Source organism: Alligator sinensis, unplaced genomic scaffold (genome assembly GCF_000455745.1).
Source record: "Alligator sinensis unplaced genomic scaffold, ASM45574v1 scaffold781_1, whole genome shotgun sequence".
NCBI lineage: Eukaryota > Metazoa > Chordata > Crocodylia > Alligatoridae > Alligator > Alligator sinensis.
In genome coordinates, this window is record NW_005841845.1 from 5,796,332 (window position 1) to 5,801,346 (window position 5,015).

Consider the following 5,015-nt stretch of genomic DNA (forward strand, 5'->3'; position numbering starts at 1 on the left):
CTGGCTTGCATCCATAGATGCTTCTCAAGCAAATCCCGGGACGTCATTCTCCCCTTGTACTCGGCCTTAGTGAGGCCGCAGCTTGAGTACTGCGTCCAGTTTTGGGCTCCACAATTCAAAAAGGATGTGGAGAAGCTTGAGAGAATCCAGAGAAGAGCCACGCGCATGATCAGAGGTCAGGGAAGCAGACCCTACGATGACAGGCTGAGAGCCCTGGGGCTCTTTAGCCTGGAAAAGTGCAGGCTCGGGGGTGATCTGGTGGCCACCTACAAGTTTATCAGGGGTGACCACCAGCATCTGGGGGAACGTTTGTTCACCAGAGTGCCCCAAGGGATGACGACTAGGTCAAATGGTCACAAACTACTTCAAGATCGTTTCAGGCTGGACATAAGGAAGAATTTCTTTACTGTCCGAGCCCCCAAGGTCTGAAATAGCCTGCCACCGGAGGTGGTTCAAGCGCCTACATTGAACACCTTCAAGAGCAAACTGGATGCTCATCTTGCTGGGATCCTATGAACCCGGCTGACTTCCTACCCTTTGGGCAGGGGCTGGACTCGATGATCTTCCGAGGTCCCTTCCAGCCCTAATGTCTATGAAATCTATGAAATCCCAGCCACGACTTTGTCTACCCAGGTCTTAAAGACTTCTAAGGATGGAGACTCTGCCACTGCTCTGAGTAACCTGTTCCAGGAGTTCACCACCCTCCTGGTGAGAAAGTTTTTCATAATATCCAACCTCAGCTTCCCTTGCTGCAACTGGAGCCCATTGCTCCTAGTCCTGTCATCTGCCCCCACGGAGAACAGTCCGCCTCCATCCTCTTTGGAGCCCCCCTGCAGGGCTGCTATCAAATCCCTCCTCAGTCTTCTCCAGACTAAATCAGCCCAGTTCCCTCATCCTCTCCTCAGAAGTCCTGTCCCCCAGCCCCCAAACCTTTTTGTTGCTCTACTCTGGACTCTCCAATGTGCCCACATCCTTTCTGTAGTGGGGGGCCCACAACTGGACACAGGACTCCAGATGTGACCTCCCCAGTGCTGAACAGAGGGGAAGGATCACTGCCCTCGATCTGCTGGCAACGCTCCTACCCATGCAGCCCAGGATGCCCTTAGCCTTCCTGGCACCAAGGGTGCACTGCTGACTGCTGTTCAGCTTCTTATCCACTGTCACCCTCAGTCCTTTTCTGCAGAGCTACTGCCCAGCCCATCACCCCCAGCCTACACTGGTACATGGGATTGTTTAAGTGCAGGACTTTGCACTTGTCCTTGTTGAACCTCATGAGATTTCTCTTGATCCAGTCCTCCAATTCGTCAAGGTCACTCTGAATCCTAGCCCTGTCCTCCAGCGTATCTACTACTCCCCCCAGCTTGGTGTCATTGCAGACTTGCTGAGGGTGCGCTCCACCCCACCTTCCAGGTTGATGATGAAGACATTGAACAAAACTAATCCCAGTACCGACCCCTGGGGCACTGCACTTGACACCAGCTGCCAACTAGACATCGAGCCATTGATTGCTACCCTCTGAGCCCCACAATCCAGCCAGGTTTCTGTCCACCTTACAGTCCATTCATCCAGCCCGTACTTCCTTAGCTTGCTTGTGAGAATGCTGTGGGAGCCCATATCAAAAGCCTTGCTAAAATCAAGATACACCACATCCGCTGGTCTCCCCCGATCCACAGATCCAGTTGCCTTGTCATAGAAGGCATCAGGTCGGTCAGGCATGACCTGTCCTTGGTGAACCCATGTGGACTGTTCCTAATCACTTTTTTTTCCCTCCAGGTGCTTAGAAAGGGATTACTTGAGGATCTGCTCCGTGATTTTTCTAGGGACTGAGGTTTGGCTGACTGGTCTGTAATTCCCTGGATCCTCCTCCTTCCCTTTCTTAAATATGGGCAATATGTTTGCCCTTTTCCAATCATCGGGGACTTCTCCTGATCGCCATGAGTTTTCAAAGATGATGGCCAATGGCTCTGCAGTCACACCATCCAACTCCCTCAGCACTCTCAGGTGCATCCCCTCCGGCCCCATGGACTTGTACATGTCCAGCGTTTCTAAGTAGTCCCTAGCCTGTTCTTTCACCATTGAGGGCTGCTCACCTCCTCCCCAAACTGTGCTGCCCGGTGCAGTAGTCTGGAAGCTGCCCCTGCCTGTGAAGACTGAGGTGAAGAAGGCATAGAGCACTTCAGTCTTTTCTGCATCTTCTGTCATGAGTTTACCTCCCCCATGCAGGACGGGACCCACATTTTCCCTGATCCACCTCTTGCTACTGACATACTTGTAGAAACCCTTCTTGCTACCCTATTCGAAGCAAGGTTTCTTTGGCAGAATTCTCGATGATAAGGAGAGATGCTGGATAAGCTTCCAGGCACACCATGCCATTCCACAGGTCCAGGAAAGAAGTGGATACAGCCTCAGCTGCTTCAAATATTAAAACAATTGTTATAAAAAGGATGGTGATTAGTTGTTTGGCATCCCCTAGCAACAGGACAAGAAGTAATGGTCTGAAACTGCAATGAGAAATTGTGGTTGGAAATGAAGAAGAGTTTCCTTACACAGGACAGTTCAGTGCTGGAAACAGATTATGTAAAGAAGTTGCAGAATCTCCGTCAGTGGAAGCAGATTAAGCAAAGAAGCTTGTGCCTTGAGCTAGGGGTTGGATGAGACGAGCTCCTGAGCTCCGTTCCTTCTCTATAAGTTATCTGGAAATGAAGCATCCACACGTGGGCACAGGCCAGCAAAGTTACACAGGTGCACGTCTGTCTATATGTTGATAGGGCCTTGGGTTATCTTGTCTGACCTGCTGGGTGTCAAAGGCCATGAGGCATTACCCCTGTAGGGAGCCCTTTAACTTGGTTTTATCTGCACCAGGACACGGAAACAGCTGTTGCAGACTAAGCTGAAATCCTCATCACAACTTTCTGATGATGCAGTTCCTTCTTTGGACACTATTCCAGAACAAGGTGCAATAATCAAGGTGCCCTGCAATAATCAGGGCACTTGCAAGGCAGAGTAATTACTTACTCTGAAGTAAAATGACTTCTATTCCGGAATAGCGTCCACATGAGGATCTCTTTAGGAGCAGCTCAGTTTGCAGCAGCTGTCCCGGTCAACTTCTTGTCATTCACAGCATCCAATGAAGTAGGCTGTAGCCTAGGAAAGTTCCTGCCTCTCTGAACAGGTTAGCCTGTAACGTGTCACGCAGCCCTGGCCATCGCCCTTGGTGGACAAGCCTGAAGTGTATCTTGTGTTTGACAGAAGCACATCTCCCTGAAAGGTTTGACATGCAGACATCAAGTACTTGGGAACCCAGCACTTCTCTTAGCACACTGTCCAAGTGCTCCGGTACTCTCTTGAAACAGCTGCAGCATCCAGCCCTGGGCCTTGTTACACCTCTATTTTCGATAGTGAAGGGACCTTGGCATTTTCCCCCTCAAGACACTTGCACGCGGTAATCAAGCCACCCTGTAAACTTTCCAAGATGCCAAGCAGATTAAGCTCTTCACACCTCTCACTGCAAAATGTTTTCTCCAGACCTCAAATCCTCTTTGTGGCTCTTCTCAACTTTTCAATCTGCTCCAACTTTTCAACCTCACTCCACACTGTGCAGTATTTCAGTACGGGCTTGACAGAGGCTGTCAAGAGGTAGAATCATCCCTCCTCTAATTATACATCCAAGCATTGTCTCCCTGGGAGCTAGCGTGGAGTTGCTTGTCCTTCCCAGCCCCTAGATTCCTTTCAGTCCTGCTTCTCAGGATGCAGCACGCCATGCCAGAGGTCCAGCCAGCATCCCTACTTCCTGGATGCATACCTGCATCAAACAGCATTTGGTATGAATGGTCCTAGCTGACCTAGTGGTCCCAGCCACTCTGTTGGACTGCCCTCACCAGTATTTACCGCTCTGCCCCTTTGTGTCAGCCACAAGGTTACAAGCAGCAATGCTGGGTTGACCTCCATGTTGCTGTTGAAAATGATAAACGGGATTGAGCCTGGACCCAACCCCTGCAGCACCCTACACATACCCACAGTTAATGAGTTTTCTCCGTTGCCAGCTCTGTTCTGAGGTCTGTCATGTCTGCCTCTTCTCTTTTGTGTGTCCTGTCACCGTGTTCGAATTTGGATCCACAAATGGGTGCACGCTATTGCTCGATCTGTAGCCTTAGCAAGGTCCTCACTGGCCCAGTTTCCTGGTATGTGACCAGGACAGCAGGTGTTCTGTAGTCTGAAAGTTTTCTCCAATTTTGCACAGGTGTTTGTGTTGCTGGAGTGTCCCTGCAGCTGCATCTTCACTTTACTCTCACCAGCCCCTGTCTGGATGCAGTCCAAGCTCCTCCACATTGGCTAGTCACGCTCTGCGGCTGCAGGGAAGTTTCGCAGTTCTGATGTTCATCCTGACTCCGTCCTGGGTCATCTCTAGTTGTGATGGCCGTGCTTTCATTAGTGTGGCTGTTGGTGTCTCACCCAGTGGTGGTGCTGTAGAGAAAACTTCCACGGTTTTAGTCTCCTGGGAGCTGCACTGTGGCCGCGCGGCGGGTGCTGCTTGTCTTCAATCTGCCACGTGTATTGTTTTGCTTGGTGCTGCTGCCCTGATGTCCGGTGGGATGAATCCAACGAGTAAGTGGTGACCATTGACATTTGTTGGTTTAAATTAATCCAGTGATGCACCTGCAGCTTTCATTCAGCACTGTCCACCGTCTCTGCATGTGCCAAGCTTTGCCAAACTAGACGTGCAGAACCAGCTGCTGGACAACAAAGTGCAAGTGCAGCGGCTTGTAAAGTTGCTGGGCTGACCCTCCATTTGGGGCTGACCAGTTTCTTCAATGCACTGTCCTGAGAACTGGCTTTGCACTTTGTATCTGTCAGAGAGCTGGTTTATCATGCCTTTCCTGTGTGCCTTATGGGTAGTAGATCGAGCGATTTTGAATTGGAATATTCTGCAGAACTGAGTGAATGGGCTGCACAAAGATCTAAGTCTAGTGCCTCTGTGCAGCTGCCTGACTGGGACGCTGCGCCAGGTGTCGGGG